General features: G+C 54.7%; 1 long non-coding RNA gene across 1 annotated transcript; it reads right to left on the bottom strand.

Annotated features, from left to right (window-relative positions):
- Positions 1 to 13,956: 13,956 nt before the first annotated feature.
- On the bottom strand, positions 13,957 to 18,450 carry LOC139001598 (uncharacterized). Its single transcript, XR_011470073.1, has 3 exons — positions 18,205 to 18,450; positions 17,161 to 17,394; positions 13,957 to 14,470 (listed from the first exon to the last, which is right to left on the bottom strand). It is a non-coding gene; the product is annotated as an uncharacterized lncRNA (long non-coding RNA).
- Between the last annotated feature and the right edge of the window lie 879 nt (positions 18,451 to 19,329).

Here is a 19,329-nt window from a genome sequence, read left to right as displayed (position 1 = left end):
TCCGATCTCCCAGCTCCCCATTCCTCTGTGTTGGCTGCATTTCCAGGCAGGTTCTCCCCACATGGCAGCAGGATGGCCACCAGCAGACTAGGAGGTCCTGGTGTTTACTGTCTTCTTATGGCTGCTGATGAGAGAGAGAGAGAGAGAGAGAGAGAGAGAGAGAGATCAGTCTTTCCCCCATTACTACAGATAAGATCCCAGGACTGAATCTGATTGGCCCTGCCTAGGTCATGTGTCTACCCCTGAGCCAATCACGGTGACTGAGGGACTACATTCTGCCTCAGTGGGTGTCTAACCACTGGGAAGCACTGCTGGCCCTCAGTGCCTAGGTCCCGCCTCCCCCTCGAGTGCTGGCCCCCGAGGAGGGGCAGGAGCACATGGGGCTGTGAGGTTCTGGAGGAGGGCCCAGCTGTGGCCAGGTGAGGCACAGCTCTCCCTTTCAGGTGTGCCTCTTCTCCGCACATGGGGGTGGGGGGGGGGCGCGGGGGAAGGAGACGCGTCCCAGGGAGCCCAGCCCCCCCGTGAAGTTGCAGGAAACACGCCCCGTCTGCCTCTGCCCCGAGTGCCCTCAGCACTGCCTCGAAGAGTGATGTGAGCCTCACGCTCGGCCTGCAGGCCGTTCCCGCGGGCTCCAAGCAGGCGCCTGGTGCCAGATCTGTGAATTGTCACAGGATCGACGGGCTCTTGGGCGCTCCACGGGCTTCGTGCCTGCAAGGCCAGCGTCCACGGGGAGGAGCCCAAGAGGCTGGAGAGCCGAGCACCTGGGAGCTCCATCGACAAGAGCGTCCACCATCCTGCTTATCACCCGGACAGACAGGAGAACGCTGTCGCGGCCAGTGGGGGAGGGGCTGCAGGAGCCCAGGCTGGGCCCGGGGGGGGGGGGGGGGGGGGGGGTCGGGGGGGGATGGCACGGACTGAGAGCCCTGGCTTCTCCCAGGAGGTCAAGTCATTGAAGGTCAGGCCACCCACCTCTGCACACCACCCCGCCTTCTGCCACCCCAGCCCCTCAGGGTTGTCCAGAGCCTGGGACCCAGCACCAAGCTGGACGGAAACCCTGGACAGCTTCAAGCCACGGACACTACAGATGGGTCAGAACCAGGTGAGCCGGGGGACTGGGTCCTGGGATACAGGTGACATGGTGGCCCAGACGCTACAGATGGGTCAGAACCAGGTGAGCGGAGGGACTGGGTCCTGGGATACAGGTGACATGGTGGCCCAGACGCTACAGATGGGTCAGAACCAGGTGAGCGGAGGGACTGGGTCCTGGGATACAGGTGAGTGTGTGCCAAGGGTACAGAGGCCTGGGTTGAAGTCCCAGCTCTGCCACTTCCTACTCAATGACAATCAAAGCATGTTCATCTCTCTGGGCCTCAGCGGCATCATCTGTGAGATGGGGGTGAGGGGGCTGATATGGGACCCGCATCCTGGTCCACTGGGAGAATGGATGAGTGAGTTCGGGTCCAGCACCCAGGACAGCGCCAGCTCAGGAAGCCCACCCACATGGCTGCCGCTGTTACAGTCTCACTCACGTCGCATTATGTGATGTAGCACAATTACTATGTTGTATGTCAGGTAATTATCATATAAATCATGTCATCACATTGTAATTGTTATGTATTGCCGTGTTACCGCATAAATTATGTGGTTAACGATAACCATAATACACAGTTATCATAGCTACCATGTGGCAGACAGAAGACTAACTGTTTACACCAATTATGGTCTCACGTAGGTATCCCACCAGCTCTCTGCGGTGGGAGCCTGGGGCCATTGCGCGGATGAAGGCTGAGGCTCCAGAAGGTCAGGGATGTGTCCTTGGTCTCACCCACCGGCTCTCGGCAGAATTAGACTCCAGGCCCTCGGACTCCGGGGCAGCTCAGCTTCACCCCGACTCCACTACGGAGAGCTGAGAGCTCACAGGCCACAGAGCCGGCCACGCCAAGGACAGGTCCAGGCCAGGTGATAATGTGCAACATATGGGCTCCGCATGGGGGTGCCATGGGGGTGCCTGGGGTGCCATGGGGGTGCCATGAGGGGTCCGGGGGTGCCATGGGGGTGCCTGGGGATACCTGGGGGTGCCATGGGGCAGTGGCTGCATGTGAACCAGAGTGGGCATCCAGCGGGGAGGACACAGCTGCTTCTCAGGTCAGGTAACTGGGGCCGCGGGGGGACACAGACCACTGTGGCTAGACCTTCCTTTTAACAAAAATATAGACTTTGTTTTGGTTTGTAAATGCTGGAAAATTATTTGAATTTTTAAAAACACAGAATGATATATATATGTATATATACATATGTATATATATGTGTGTGTGCATATATATGTATGTATATGCATGTATGAAAAACCCTCTGTGGGTCAGACTTGGCACTCAGACCCACAGCCTGGGATCCCTGCAGTGCAGTGGGAGAGACGCCAGGGGACCCGAATCCCCATGCACAGGGGCCCCGGCTCTGCCCCCTGGCTCTCTGAGGAACCCCTGCGAGAAGCCCAGTTTGTCTGGCGGGAGAGCCTTGAGCTGCAGCTCCAGCCGGGAGACAGGCCACGCACCCGAGTGCCACACCTCACTCCCGGAGCTTCTGCAGGAGCAGCACCTGGCCCAGGCCTGCCCTGGCCCCCCCTGCCCCCAAGGACCACGAGTGCCCAGCAGGGCAGGTGGGCAGTGGGCAGTGGGCAGCCATCCACCCAGAGTCAGTGGGCAGGACGGGCGGGCCCTCTGCCCCAGGGCCTTGGCACGTGCTCAGTGTGCTGGCTGAACTGCAGCTCGAAGCTCTGGAAACCTCACGGGACCCACAGAGGGAGTGTGAGGCCCACCGCGGCCCCACCCGGAGCCCTGAGCCCCCAGGGTCCTGGTTTCTGGTTCCCGGGGCCTGCTCTGGCCTCTGTGGGCACAGCTGTGTCTCAGGCATCAGGGTCCTCCCTGCCCCCAGGCCTGGCACTGGGTCAGCACAAAGCTGAGACCCTCAGTCACCAGCCGCCCATGGCACAGATGGGGACAGGGCCAGGGAGGAAGGTCATGGCCCAAGGTCATACAGAGGCCCACCACAGAGCAGGCAGCCTGGCCTCGCCTCCTGGCTGCAGGGGACTGAGCGGCCCGCACCCTCCTCCAGGAAGCCCGCTGGACTCCACAGTGCCCCCGCCCCCCCCATCGCCACACACACACACACACACACACACACACACGCACGCCAGCCGTCACCCACTGCCAGCCCGTCACCCGCCGCCAGGCTGCCCGTCAGACTCCAAGGAGACGCTGCTCATATCAAAGACCATGACGGCGCTTTGAACATTTCCCACTTTGAAGCCGCCCGGACTGGGTCCAGGCCTGCAAACATCTGCAGGAAAACAGCCCGGATTCGCCACGGCGCGTCTGACACGCGTGTGCGGCCCCTTGATCCGCCTCTGGGCCGACAACAGCTCCCGTCTTCGCTTTCAATGAGAACATCCGCGCCAGGGACAGGAAGAGCGGGCAACGTGGGGAATGACTTTAAAGAGAAAGAACTTTCATGAACAGGAGACAGATCCGCCTGGAAAATGGTGCCGGGTGCCCAGCCGCGTGACCATCCACCACCCAGCGGCTCCCACCGCTGACGACAGGCCTGACGGGGCGGCGAGCAGGAGGGCGGGGCCCCTGGGGGCGGGCGGTGGGATCCGGGCCCTCGTGTGCAGGTCACTGGTTTTCACTTGGCCCAAACGCTGTCACTCAGAGTCGCTACGCCTGGCTCCTGAGGAGGCGCGGGCAGGCCCGGGCGTGGCCGGGAGGTGGGACACGGAGCTGGTCCCGTGGCCGCTGCTGGGAGGCCCGAGTGCAGGAGGGCGGACCAGGGCAGCTGCCTGGAGCGGACGTCGGCGAGGGCAGGCCCGTTTCACTCTGCGTTAGCTCGCTATTGCCTCCACTCCACTCGATGGGCCCAGACGGGCCGGGGGCCCAGCCGCCCTCCCCTCAGGAACCTGAGCACCTCAGCCTCTGGCCTCTGCCCATGTCTCGGGGCTCGGGGAGCTCCCAGGTCTGTCAGCCTCACTCCCCGAGGAGCCGTGCGTCAACTGCTCAGGTTGCGGCCAGCGGCTGGGCCGCTCACTCGGTTCAGTGGATGCACTTCAACCCCTGGCAGGATGGCGCTTGGCCTGACAGAGAAGGGGCTCTGGTGCGATACAGAGAAATGCGCCCTGAGGACACTGCCCCGTGAACAAGCCCGAGGCCAAAGGGTAGGGTCTGCTGATGCCCCTCATTCGAGGTTCTTAGAGGAGTCAGACCCATAGAGACAGAAAACAGATGGTGGCCGGCCCGCGTGGCTCCGTGGCTGAGCAGTGACCTGTGAACCAGGTCGATTCCAGGTCGGGGCACGTGCTCGGGTTGTGGGCTCAATCCCCAGTGTGGGGTGTGTGGGAGGCAGCCGATCCATAATTCTCTCTCATCATTCGTGTTTCTATCTCTCCTCCCCGCCCCTTCCTCTCTGAAATCAATAAAATATATTTTTTAAAAGGAAATAGATGGTGGTCCAGGGGCTGGGGGCTGGGAGCAGAGTGAATTTTCAATGAGACAAAGTTCCCATTGCGGATGATGGGAAAGGCCTGGGAGTGGGTGGCGGTGCTGTTTGCACAACCGCGTGCGTGTATTTAATACCGAACTGCTCCCTAAAAATGGTTAAAACGGCAACTTTCACATGATGCGCATTTACCACCATCTTTGCCCGCGGCGGCGGCTCACAGACACCGCAGCCGGGAGCTGTGAACTGAGGGTTCAGTTCTCACAGGTGCGGCTGCCGGAGCCCAGGGCAGGTGGAGCCGGTGGGATCTCTGTGCTCCAGGGCAGGGCTGGGAGCTCTCGGGGTCCCTTTCCCAAGGGCACGAACCCCGTTTATAAGCACCCTGTCCTGTGCCCTAATCTCCTCCCAGACGCCTCACTGCCTCATGCCATCACCCTGGGCAGCAGGGGGGGACGTCAACATATGAACTTGGGGAGACGCAAACACTAAGACCACGGCACCCACACACATGGGCACGTGAGCACGCGCACACACACACACACACACACACACACACGTGCATGTCAGCGCCTGGACCTGGGGCCTTCCTGCCCTTCATGTCCCCCCAGTACTGTGTCCCTTTCAACCCATTGCTCAGTCCTTCGTTAAACAACCGCTTCTTTTTAAAAAATATATTTTTATTCATTTCAGAGAGGAAGAGAGGGGGAGAGATAGAAACATCAATGATGAGAGAGGATCATGGATCGGCTGCCTCCTGCACGCCCCACACTGGGGATGGAGCCCACAACCCGGGCCTGTGCCCTGACCAGGAATCGAACTGTGACCTCCTGGTTCATAGGCCGATGCTCACTCAACCACTGAGCCATGCCAGCCGGCCAAACAACTGTTCCTTTTTTTTATTTCTTTGTTGTTTAAAGTTTTACATATGTCTCCTTTCCCCTCACTGACCTCTCCCTGGTTGTTCCCACCCCCTCCCCGCCACCACCAGCACATGCCCTCACCCTCCTAGTGTCTGTGTCCATGGGTTACGCCTATACACGTGCATACAAGTCCTTTGGTTGATCTCTCCCCATCCCCCCCACCCTCCCCTGCCTTCCCTCTGAGGTTTGACAGTCTGATCGATGCTTCCCTGTCTCTGGGTCTGTTTTTGTTCATCAGTTTATGTCATTCATTATATTCCACAAATGAGTGAGGTCATGTGATATTTGTCTTTCTCTGACTGGCTTATTCCGCTTAGCATAATGCTCTCCAGGTCCATCCATGCTGTTGCAAATGGTAAGAGTTCCTTCCTTTTTTACAGCAGCATAGTATTCCATCGTGTAGATGTACCAGTTTTCTAATCCACTCATCACTGATGGGCTGTGTCCGGATCTCAGCTGTTGTAACTTGTGCTGCTGTGACGCTAGGGGAGCACAAACCACCATTTCTTAAAGACCCTCCGCGTGCGGGGCGCTCTGCTGGGCACCGGGGCTGGAGATGACCTGCCGCGCGGGAAGGGAAACGGGCCTGGAAACAGCCGCTCGAGGTGGCTGCGCCGGGTGCCGGGTGGGAGAGGGGCCGTGGCCAGGGAAGGGCAGCGAGGGCCCGGGGCCTCCCCCAGCTGGAGGCTGAACATTTGAGGCTATAAAAAGCTGCGGACATTTTCTCTCCATTTATCTGAAACCTCTGGGGCCGCGGGAGGCCCGCCGTCTCCGCCACCAGGTGATCTGTCTTCATTTGAGACTCAGGGGAGTGAACTGCAGCGCTCGGGGGCGGTGAGGGGTGTGATGTTGACTCACCACAGCCTCAACATCCCTCACGCTCCGCTCCGTCTATGGGAACTGGCAGGAGGGATGGATGGGGGGCGGCCACCTCGGCTCCCTCTCCCGTGGGACCAGGACACGCACCGAGCCTCACTCCCCGCGCCGTCCCCCTCGCCCACGTCGTATCCTGACACCGTCAGTTTGCGGCTTTGTCATTTCCACCCCGACGCGTATTTTTTACTTTTGACAACTTGTCGAACGCGCTTTGGTTCAGCCAAGATTTCGTTTCTGGGCCCCTCGGTCTGGCTGTGACTGAGCGTGTGATAGGGGGTCGTGTTGTGTGGAACCAGGGTCTGCTCGTTGACCCTTTAATCTCAGGATCCATTAAGGGGAGCCGGCCGCACCACAGGTGACGGGGCCACACAGATACCCCGGCACTTTTCCAAACACGCAGGGTGTGCCCTCTGGGGGGGACAGGCCCACGTCAGCCACGACCAGGGGACAGCGACCAGGTCAGAGACCAGGGCTCAGGAGGGCGGGTGTAACATGTCCGGCATGGGATGGACTCGGCCCGGGCAGACCCGCTGAAGCCAGACCCGGGACAGCCACGGCCGGGCCCGTCGCGGTGCATGAACACCACCCGGACTTCGAGGCTCTCGGTGAGCCAGTCGGCGCGACACGTCTGCAGACCCTGGAGGGTCCGAGTCGAGGGGGTCACACCGAGGAGCGTCCAGCGTCCAGACCGTGGAGGGTTGGGCAGCCGACTCACGGTGAAGGCGCCCAGAGCCTCAGCCCCGAGTCGGACCGTCAGTCGCTCTGGGGATCTGCAAACGCTCTCCCACCGATCCTGCTGCCCGAGGCAGAGATCACTGAACCCTCCGGGCGGTCCCCGCCAGGAGCCAAATCTGGGACAATCTGAGCAGAAAAATAATGATAAGAACGGATAAGAGCCCATTGAACACATAGGTAAGCCAGGAGACCATACACATATAAATCAATGAAAAAATAAATGAACTACATAAAAATTTTAGATGGCATAAACAGATTTAATAACTACTAATGTGTAATTTTAATAAATTAATGGGAGAGAAGAGAGGGCTTGCTTCCTCCAGGGAGAATGCCTGCTACTCAGTGTAGAAGGAGCACTGGAATTAGAAGTCACCGACTCACGCTGAAACTAGAGGACATAGCCCTGGCTGGTGTTGCTCAGTGGTTAGAGTGCAGGCCCATGCACCGAAGAGTCGAGGGTTCGATTCCCAGTCAAGGGCACATACCAGGTTTGCAGGTTCGATCAGCGGCCCCAGTCAGCATGTGTGGCAGGCAACCAATCCATGTGTCTCTCTCACATCAATGTTTCTCTCTCTCCGGGCCCCCACCCTCCCATCCCCTCCACCCCCCGCCTTTCCTCCCTTCCACTCTCTCTAAAAATCATGAAAAAAATAGCCTCAGGTGAGGTTTAACAACAACAACAAAAACCTAGTGGCTACCAAGCTTAGTGTGGAAGTACAATACTTACCCGTCTCAGTGTCTCCCGCAAATGACCTGTTAAGTATAAAGGGGAAGGAGTCTCTTACAGGAAGTAATAAAAGAGCTAGTGGGCGCCCAGGGATCAAGGTCAACGTCACCGAGGCTGAGGTCGCTGTGCCTCTGCTGTGGGGAAGTGAGAGCCCAGCATCGCCTCAGTTGTCTCGGCCCAGAAAGCATCGCCCAAAGCCAAACACGAGGGAAAGGTAGGAAACCCACACTTAGGGGCATTACATCACCACTGGCCTATTGTCTTTTAAAATGTCAAGGTCAACATCCCTGAGAACTCAGCCAGGCGGAAGGGGACTAAACTAGATGGTGACCAAATGCACTGCGTGAGGTGGATTAGACCCTGGTCTGTGGAAAATCAAGCGGGTCTGAAGGACATTATTGGGACAGTTGAAGGAATTTGAACATATATGTCTATATATCAAGGTAGGTAGGTAGAGATAGATAGATAGATAGATAGATAGATAGATAGATGATAGATAGGTAGATAGATGATAGATAGATAGATGATAGATAGATGATAGATAGATAGGTGATAGATAGATAGGTGATAGATAGATAGATAGATGATAAATAGATAGATAGATGATAGATAGATGGATGATAGATAGATAGATAGATGATAGATAGATAGATAGATAGATGATAGATAGATAGATAGATAGATAGATAGATAGATAGATAGATGATAGATAGATGATAGATAGATAGATAGATAGATTGTGATTGATAGATAGATAGATAGATAGATGATAGATAGATAGATAGATAGATAGATAGATAGATAGATAGATAGATGATAGATAGATGATAGATAGATGATAAAGCCAAAACGGGCACAATGGTTGGCTAGGAAGGGAGAATACGAGAATTCCTTGCTGTGCTTGCACCTTTGGTATTGATTTGGAATGACATGAGGATTAGACATTATAGGAATCTCTCGAGGTTCTGCCGCCCCCAGAGGCACGTTGCTCGTGGGGGTCTCCGACTGTCCTCGGGTTCAAGGGTTTTCCAGAAGGATCCGCGGCGTTCAGAAAGGGCGCTTTCTAACGGGAGGCAGTGAGTCGGTTTCCTAGCGCATCGCCTCCGGAAGGGCGCTTTCTAACGGGAGGCAGTGAGTCGGTTTCCTAGCGCATCGCCTCCGGAAGGATGAAGCTCCGGAAGGATAAGGCTCCGGAAGGATAAGGCTCCGGAAGGATGAGGTCCCGCTGCGCCGGGGATGCCCTGTGGAGAGCAGCGGGGGTCTGGTCCCGGCTCCCAGGTGCACAGTGGGAGGTGCGGCCACAGCTCGCGGGCTATGCTGCTGGCGTGGGGATTTTTGTCGCCTGCACGGGACGCCAGGCCCAGTGCTGCATCCAGAGACACTGGCTGGCGAGAGGAACAGGAAAGCTGCTCTTTCGGGTCGTGAAAACACAACCCTCGGAGCTCCTCTGGAGCCGGCTCAGGGATTTGGAGGGCGTTTAGCTCACGGAGCGAAGCGTCCTCTTAAATTAGTGAGGGGGCAGATCCAGGTTTCTTTGAAGCTGAAACATGAAGTAATTATGGAACCAGAACTCACAGCAGGAGATGTTTTACGGAACCTAATTAAAGCGAGGCAGGAGGAGCGGGTTATTAGAACCACTGGGAGGAATACGCCGTGGGGCGTGGGGCGTGGGGCGCCAAGTGAGCTGAGCAGAGCCAGCCAGCACAAGGTGGCCGAGCAGGGACAGGAGCCGGTCTACCCATGCAGACGGCACATGGGGCAAAGATTCCAATCCTGCCTCAGCCACTTACCAGCTGTGTAACCTTGGGTAAGTTACCCACCTTCTCCTGCCCTAGAGTCCTCATCTATAAGTTGAAAGTGATGATGATAAGAATACCGATTTCACAGGGTTGTTGTGGGGATGCCTTAATATTTATAAAGTTAGAAATAAATAGATACACTCTGAGTTTCTGCTTTCCCTTCTATAAAAGCATAGAATTGTCCTGAGACACAACTGAAATGAGGTATGGTGATTATTGAGCACAATCCTTGGAACACAATCCACACTAAAGAGTAGCTACAACCTATCATCATCATCACCATCATCATCACCATCACCATTGCTTTCATCACATCACCCTCATCATCACCATCATCACCATTATCATCCTATCATCCTCATCATCACCATGATCATCACCATCATCACCACCATCATCACCACCACCATCATCATCACCTTCATCATCACCATCATCACCTTTGTTATCATCACCGTCATCACTCTCATCATCATCACCATCATCACCCTCCTCCTCACCATCATCATCCTCCTCACCATCATCCCCGCATCATTACCATCATCATCACCATCATCATCATCATCATCATCATCATCATCATCATAGTCATCTCCTTATCCATACCCATCAGGGACAGTGGTGTCTTTCCCATGGACCTCACGGCCCTTGAGGGAAGGCCACTGAAATGAAAACCTCACAAATGCATTGTTTTTATCATTTCTAACCCCCGAGGAAGTTAAGCTGTTTCTTTCAATCCCTTCTTCTCAAAACACAACTTCTCAAAAACAGATTTCGAAACCCTGGATCACTGTTATTAGGATATTCTCCGTTCAGTTCTTAGCTCCATGATCCAGAAGTCTCACATCTTCCTCAAAGTAGGGCTCACTACCTCTCTGTCTTAAAGGGCTAGGGCTCATCTGTTCCCCAGGATCCAGGCATACAGCCCCAGATCCCAGTGGACCAGAACCAATCCCCACCAAAAGAAAACATTCATTGTAGCGACTGAGCCCCTGACCTCTAAGCATTCAGTCTTCCGCCACCCCCCACCACTGTAAATTCACACATGCATGTGCAAGCGCACACACACACACACCACCCCCTCGGTCAAGGAGCCCAGGAATAATTAGAGCCATAACCTAAAATATCTTAACATTTCATGTTCTCTCTGGCCTGTCACAACCAAATGCCACCCAAGCCTCTGACCCCCCACAATGAACAACTCTTGTCAGTGACATGCATGTAGACATCAGCTGGCACAACATGATGCTTCTGAAAATGCCAAGTTCATCAGGTTAGACCGTGACCAGGTTAAGGGAAGCTGAGTGAGCCTACTCAGAAGCCCCCCTTCTCTGCTGGAGCCTCCACTGAGCAGAGGCGGTTGCCCTCCTCCGACAGAGGTCAGTGCTTATCAGATGCTAACAGCTGAGCCTCCAGCAAGCACTTTCTCAGAGCAAAAGAGAAACACAATGAGAGAGGCAGGAGTCGAGGACTTGCAGGTTTTCATAAGAACCTTGGGGTGTAATACAGTTACTATAGTCCACCAAAGAAGCCATTCCTTCTTTGCACCCATCCACCCGTGCATCCTTCCACCCATCCATCCATCCACCCATCCATTCATCCTTCCCTTTCAATCCATCATCATCCATCCATTCACCTTCAATCCATCATCCATTCATCATCCATCCACCCATCCATCCACCCATCCTTCCACTCATTCATCATCTTTCCATTTCTTTGGTTCAACAGAATCTTTCCCCAAGGTTTTTGCATGCAGACTGGAGCTTCCCACAGCACCCTGGTCCTTGTAGGAGATTCACCAAATGTAGACACATCAACTGGCTATCTGTACTTTAGAATTCAAGTTTCAAATGGTTGTAGAGAGCAGTTTTAAACAGTGGTAAAAAAAAAAATGCAAGACTAGACCCTGGAGTTTCCTTTTGAGAGAGAGAGAGAGAGAGAGAGAGAGAGAGAGAGGCAGGCTATTTTTTTTTACATATCTCAACAATAAAAGAGTTGTTTGGAATAGTCCCACATTGTTCCTATTTGACCCAGTTCTTACAGGATTATCACTGTGTCTGGAACAGCCTGGGGGCAGGTCATGCAGCAAATGCTAAGATTTGCTCAGAAACCTCATCCTGTTTCTAGCAGCAAACCCTGAAGACCTCACTCTCACTGGGCTCCCTTCCTGCCCCTCCACACACGACCTGCACCATAGCATTTTATTCCTTCAAATGAGACCATCCAACAGCGTCAACATGGCCTCCCCCCTGACCTTGGCGAGGCAGCCACTGAGAAATTCTAGGTCATGAAGACATTGAGTAACACCCAGTCCCAGCTCTCCCCTAGGAATACAGCAATAATTTAAGCGTATTAGGAAATGAGGTGTCAAATGTTGCTATGTGTCGATTTTTTAAATTCTGAGGCTAGACAACCAAGTTTTTATATATCTTCTAACCAAAAAAATCAACATAGGCATATTTCAGGTTGCCTCTCTCTACATTCTGGCAGGTTTGATATCAAAATAAGCAGAGCGTGGTGACGCCCCGTTCCATATGTCACCTCGGAGAAAGAGAGATCAATTTTAAGAGACCAGAATTATTAAAAGAAACCCCAGAACTACCCTTATTTTTTATGATGTACACCCTCTCCCAAACTTGGCAAAATTAGCTGGCCTGAATATTTTTTTTTTTACTACATTCATCTCTCTTCCTGCAATTTGGATCGACTTCAGGAACCTTTCAGAATTCATTTGATGAAATGCTGCTCTGTGTCATTATTGATTTTAGTTCCCGTGTAAAACAGGAAGTTTATGTCCACATTTCGGACATAAATACAGCCACGCTGTCTAAATGTTATACCTCCCTGTCACAGAGCGGCAGTGAAAACATAAACATACTTTTAATTGACCTTCAGGCACCTAAAGTAGATGGCACGCGCGGACTCGCCGGGATCGGAGTCTCCTTTCATCAGCAATGCAATATCCGCTGGCTAGGAACGCGCTCTCCAAGCCATTCCTCTTCATTAAAAAGCAGAGACATACAGAACCCTCCCTCGACAAGAGCCACCTCCGCCTGTTCACTGCGAGAAGCCTGGAGAGACGCTGAGCATAAGTAGCGTGTCCTCCCACACGAAGCGCATGCGGGTTGGTCTCCACCTGCCTAGAAATCGTCTCTTCTCTCCCGTTAACAATGCTTTTAACGAGTGAAGGCCAAGCGAGTTCAGCACCGTGGACAGCGCCAGGCTTTTTCCCCCAAGGGGCTTTGAAAAAGTTCAGTACCGTGGACAGCGCACCAGGTTGCAAGGTCATTGGATTCCTCCAAGTTTCCTAAAAGAGAGTTTTAACTACTTCCCCCGCGCCCCCCCCAAAAAAGAGGGGGAAGTTAAATCTAAATTACACACTTTTTCTTTCAATGCTTTAAACTGGAAGTCAACAAATGTCTTCTGAAAAGACCAGATGTAAATATGTTGGCTTTGCAGACCCTACGGTCTTTGTCAAAACTACTCAACTCTGCCTTGTAGCCCAAAGCCGCTAAATTAATGGGTGTGGCTAAGTCCCCTCCCCCCCAAAAAAAAATGTAATTTACAAAAGGCAGATTTGGTCTGTGGGCTGTGGTTTGCTAACACCTACTTTAAGTTAGAAGCAGTGCTGAGAAAGGGGTGAGGGGTGTCAAACAGTTGGAAATCTAGGGGTGTCTCTGGTTGTGTGGTCAGATCACAACTCCCCAGGAACTTCCCAGTAAGAAACCAGCTTTGTGTGTCAATAAAGGGTGTGTTTTTTTAGTTCTCCTGCGATTTGAACTTCGTAAGCTTTGCTTTACATCAGCCGTGGGCAAACTATGGCCCGCGGGCTGGATCCAGCCCGTTTGAAATGAATAAAACTAAAAAAAAAAAAGACTGTACCCTTTTATGTAATGATGTTTACTTTGAATTTATATTAGTTCACACAAACATTCCATCCATGCTTTTGTTCCGGCCCTCCGGTCCAGTTTAAGAACCCATTGTGGCCCTCGAGTCAAAAAGTTTGCCCATCCCTGCTTTACATCCTTGACAACTAGAAGAACTGAAAAAGAAAGAAGGTTCGAGATACCAGTGGGCATCTCTCTCCCCCGTCTCCCCAGGCCGTCTTCCTGGGGCCACAGACAGGAGGAATGGGAGCCAATCCCCAGGGACTGATCCCTCCCTGACATCCGAGGGCAGAGCAGCTCTGACGCCCCCCACTCTCCTCCCAGTGGCCCAGGTCTCAACGGGGGGCTGGTAAGGGAAACTGTTCTTTGGGAAATGCGACTGGGGGAAGACGGAAAGAGCGGGCAGGACTGAGCTGAAATGCAGCGTTCGGAAGGCTCTGCTCAATTATAGATCTGAGTGCTTCTCTCCTCCTGAACACATTAGCTGCTAATTGGCTTCAGCAATTTAAAGAAAAAAGACTAGATTCAATTTCCACTCCCTTAAAATGCAATCTAGACAATTTATGAAAAGCAACCAAATATACTGCAGAGATGAATAGACCCTTTTTTTTTTTTTTTTTTTTTTTTTTTGGCCATAACCTTTCTTAAAAGCACTTGAAGAGGTAAAAATATTCTTAAATCAAAATGAATGCCACACTTAATAAAATGCAAGTTGGCATAATTAATCGAGCGGCTTCTTTATGAGAGAGGACAAATAAAGAGTTCTGTTTCCAGCGGTTAGGGCTCGTCCTAGATGAATCCATTTAGAACGGGCAATTATGAAATGAAGAGGATCTGGCTGCCAGCGACGTGCAGGCCCCGTAGAAGCTCCTGCCACTCAGACGACGCACACGACCTTGGCAGGAAACGGCCCTGGGCGGGGAGCGAGGCAGAGAGCAAGGCCTCGGGAGGCGTGGGGAGAGGCGGGGAGCCAGTCACTGCGGTCCGGGAACTAAGTGCAGAGCTGAGGTGGAAGTTTCCAGAAGAGGGATAGAAGGCCTATAAACAGGAGAGGCGGAGGCACTGAGGGAGGCGGTGAGGGGCGAGGAGCCATCCCCTCCCCGCCAGGAATCCCCATGTAGATAGGATGTCACCTGTCAGGGACAATGAACATGCATGCACACAGCTCGATGGAGGCACACACAGAGCCAGGGAAACACAGGTAGACACACACCTCACACACACACGTACACACACATACACACTCCCTGAGAAGCAATGGGAAAAATATCCTCCGGTAACGGAAATAACAACAAAAAAGGCAAATGCCCAACACCTCCCCCGCAAGGCCTTCTTTCTCCATTTTCACAGCAGCTCTGTGAGGTGAGATGCTCAGACCCCCTTCCCGCCCCCCAACTTAAGGGCTGGCCCAAGGCTGCGCAAGGAGCAGACCGTGTGCTCCACCATCTGAGCCGCTCGAGAGAGATGGAGGGGCTATGAGCGTGCTTGGTAAACTCCCCACACCATCCAGAAGCCCTGCAGTTAAAGAGGCCCCTCGTTCTGAATCTCAATGGTTAGCCTGAGACGCGAACAGTTTCTGGGGCAGCAAAACCAGAGGCCGGGATCCGAAATCGGTTGAAAGAACATGTGGGAACATTTAAATCATTCACGATGTGCTCCCCCACTCTCCCACGCCCCTGAGCCACGGGAAGCGCCGTCTGAATGTGCTATGAGCTCCAAGAAGGGAGCCTCCAGCAGGAAACGGGCTCCCTGGTTGCGGGCGCCGGGCCTCCTGCAGCGCAGGGTCAGGGTGAGGAGAGTGGCGAGGGGCTCACCACCAAGGCCCTGTTCCCTCGTGATGTCCCGGGGACTGGCTTGGAGGCCACATGTTAGGTCACGTGCTCCCTACTGGGGTCTCGTCCGCCTTAGTGTAAGCCAGTGGTTCTCAACCGTGGCTGCACATTAGAATCACCTGGGAATCTTGTTAAAATCCTGATTTCGGGGCCTCATCCTCTGGAAATTCTGTTTCTTTGTGACTAATGATGAGGCCCAGAAATCAGGATTTTCACAAGATTCCCAGGTGATTCTAATGTGCAGCCAAGGTTGAGAACCACTGGTTTAAGCCCTTGGTCCCTAGAGAGCTCAGCAGTTCTCCCTCATAAGGCCCCCTCCACTCACACGTGGCCTCTCTGAGCCTCCAGGTATTCCCTGGGCACTCAGGGGGCTGCGGGAGGATCTGACAGGACAGGTAGAGGGAACCCACCCCCCACCCCCGCCATCATCCTTCAACTTTCCCACTGGCTGACAGCGCCTTCCTTCACTTCTACACTCAGTCCCAGGCCTGCAGCTGCTTTTCTGTGATGGTGCCTCGATGGTCTTCCCTTGCTTCACACACACACTCGCTCTCTCTCTCTCTCTCTCTCACCATAATGCCATGTACCCCATGCTCACATCTATACACACATTCTCACACTCACTTATGCATGCTCTCACACACTTACACCCATACCCACTCACAAACACACTCACATACACGCGCATGTACACTCTCACAGTCACATACACAACTCACGCTTTCACATCCACATACACACGCTCAAGCACACACTCACACACCCATACACACTCCCACACTCTCACACCCATACACACGCTCTCACACACACTCACACACCCATACACACTCCCACACTCTCACACCCATACACACGCTCTCACACACACTCACACACCCATACACACTCCCACACTCTCACACCCATACACATTCTCACACACACATATATGCACACTCTCACACCCATACACACGCTCTCACACACACTCACACACCCATACACACTCCCACACTCTCACACCCATGCACATTCTCACACACACATATATGCACACTCTCACACCCATACACACGCTCTCACACACACTCACACACCCATACACACTCCCACACTCTCACACCCATGCACATTCTCACACACACATATATGCACACTCTCACACCCATACACACGCTCTCACACACACTCACACACCCATACACACTCCCACACTCTCATACCCATATGCACATCCTCTCACACTCACACACACATATATGCACTCTCACACACACTCACACACCCATACACTCTCATACCCATGCGCACACTCTCTCACACTCACACGCCCACATGCTCTCACGTCCATAACCACACTCACAGGTGCTGAGGCACAGATGCCGTGCAGACGAGCCCCTCCCCTTGGAACAAGCAGCACCGGCAGGTCAGGGGCTCGCCTGCCCCTGCAACATGCCTGAGGTGTTTCTGCCCGAAGAGGACTTGGAAAGGGGAGGCGTCCTTCCTCACTGCACAGCATGTGCACCGAATTGCCTTCTCTGGAGAGAGGCGACCTCAGATCAACCAGGAGGCTCCGGCCCAGCGGGCACAGGGCCAGGTCTGAATCTAGAGCAGCACAGCCACAGCGTGTCCAGCCTGGGAAGGAAGCAAGCACCATCCTCCTGCCATGAACACCCACTGACTGCAGAACCCCTGGGCCAGGCGCTCCGCCGCTGCTGCCGCCTCCCACAGGACCCCTGGACAACAGCCCACCGGCTGGGGGCTTGGGAACAGTGCCGCTGGCCACTTCCCAGCCATTAGCCACTTTCCAAAAAGCCAGACTCCCTTCCGGCACTGCCTCTGGAATCTGCCAGGTGACCTCCGGAGGCAGAGGGGGCAGGCGTTGTCAGAGCTGTCCCTCTAGACACCACCTACCTGCGTCTGTCTGCCCCGCCCAATGGCACCCGCTGTTCTTCCCTCCAGAATTTCTCCAAGACACGTCTGGATGGAAAGGACGGGTATGCCTGGCATGGCGGCGAGGAGGCGGGCCTTCCATGGGACAGGCGTGTCCACAGCCCAGCCCAGCTCTCTGTGCCTGTGGAGGCCTCTCGGGGTCCTCATCTCCTCACCTGCAGCGTGGAGGTGTGAGCACCGTCTCCTCAAGTCGCCCTGGAGATTAAATAAATTGATGTGAGTGTCTGATCTAGAAGGTGCCACAGAAGTAGAGAGAGACATCGACGTGAGAACTAAGCATCAGTCAGCTGCCGCCCTGACCCGGAATCAAATGACGCCTGACCAACACCTGCCAGCATCCTAGAGGGAGAGGCGACTCCGGGTCCCCTCCCACTGTCGCTTATTGCGGAGCCTGGTCTGACCTCCCTGCGTAGGTCTGATGCCTGGTGGGTCCACGGCCCGTGCTGTGGCTCCTCCCACTGAGATGATCCCACCGATGCTCGCTCGTTTCTCCTCATCACTAGAAAACAAGCACCGACCAGGCGGGTCCGGAGTCCGGCTGGGGCTCACTGCCACCATCACCCCGGGCCCAGCTGGGGCCAGGCGCATGGGGAGCTCAGCACACGTGCTGAGTGAGTGAGTGAGCCTGGGAGAACAGAGCCACCTGCTCCCATGTCCTAAAGGGAAAGTCCCGAATGGAAAGAAAGCGAGAATGGGCAGATTTCATTGTGTGTGTGTGGGCGGGGGGGCGGGGGGGGGGGGGCTGTGGTAATGCCCCCAGGACACTAACTTAAAGCTGAGCTGAGGTCTGAAGAATAGATTCCCCAGTAAAATGGAGGAGGGAGAGGAGGGTCAACCAGGCAGAGGGAGCAGTGCATGCAGGGGGAAGGGCTCTGTGGCTGCGCGCGGGGCAGAGGGCACAGCGTGCAGAGAGGGAGGGGAGGGCAGTGGGGCCAGGTGCGTCAGAAGGAGGGGCCGGGGGGCAACCTCACGGGCCCGGTCTACATTCCCTCAACACACACGCACCGTGCTGGGCCTTGCCGGTCATGCTGCAACCTCTGGTCTTGACCACGGAATGTGGGGAGGCCCTGAGGAGCGTGAGCCGGGCTCAGGCCACCACCGGTAAGGGGTCACCCGCTGCCATGGGCACTCGAGCGGGAGGAGAAAGCTGGGACGCTCTGCAGCCCAGAGCCGGCAGGAGAGGCTGCTGATTGGGTGCGTCCATTGACACGTCAGGACCTGGTAGCAGATGCTCTTTTCTCAGATTCACTCGTGCACTCAGGCAACATGTTTGCTGAGCCTTCCTGTGTGCCCTGTACCAGCTGGGGCGGGGCGGGGGGGAGAGGGAGAGATGGGGAGAGAGAGAGGAGTACAAATTTGAGTGTCAGGCCTGAGCAGCTGGAAATACACTCAGGTACCTGGGATGGGAAGGGGGGCGGGTCCCTGTGGGCAGTCAGGAGCCCCGCAGGGGGCTGAGCTCCGGGGGGCCCCGCCAGGCACAGAGGCAGAGCTGGGCTTCTGTCTGCAGACACTGCCATAAACAACGGCGAACACAGCTGCCTGCTGGCAGCCCGCGCTGGTTATGGGGACTGAGCTCTGAAGGAGCTACTACTGTGGAGCCACTGCGCCAGCCGGTCCTGAAGGCAGGTCCAGTGCGAACGGGCGGGTGGCGTTTAACACGGTTTTGCTTTGTTTGTTTCTTAACAGCCAGCAGTCAACTGGCTTCTTGTCCGATGGGCTGCCTGCCAGGCCACAGCCGCCTTCTCCCTCCGGTCTGCCGTGGGAAACAGCACGGAGAAGCAAGGCCTGGGGAGGGAGAGGGTGCAACTGCCAGGGAGGTGGCTGTGTGTCCATGCTTGCCTGTGTGCATGCACATGTGTGTGTGCATGTGCATGCGGGGGGAGGTGTATACACGTGGCATGCCTCTGTGTGTGCACGCACACGCGTGTGCATGCATGTGTACACACAAAGACTGCATGTGCCCTCACTCACTGCCAAGAGTGACCCACGCGCCGTCTAATTGCAGGTTCTCTGCAGGGGGAAGAGCTGGCAGGTCCTCAGGTGCCCTCACTTACTCTGCCCTGAAGAGGCCTCGGCGGTAGCGGGCTCTGAGGGAGTCATGCCCCGCGAGCAGCGAACATTCAAGCTTCC

This window comes from Myotis yumanensis, unplaced genomic scaffold (assembly GCF_028538775.1).
Source record: "Myotis yumanensis isolate MYYU_CA2020_CCGP unplaced genomic scaffold, mMyoYum1.0.hap1 SCAF_2, whole genome shotgun sequence".
Taxonomy (NCBI): Eukaryota; Metazoa; Chordata; class Mammalia; order Chiroptera; family Vespertilionidae; genus Myotis; species Myotis yumanensis.
This window is presented reverse-complemented; position numbering and strand designations above follow the sequence as displayed.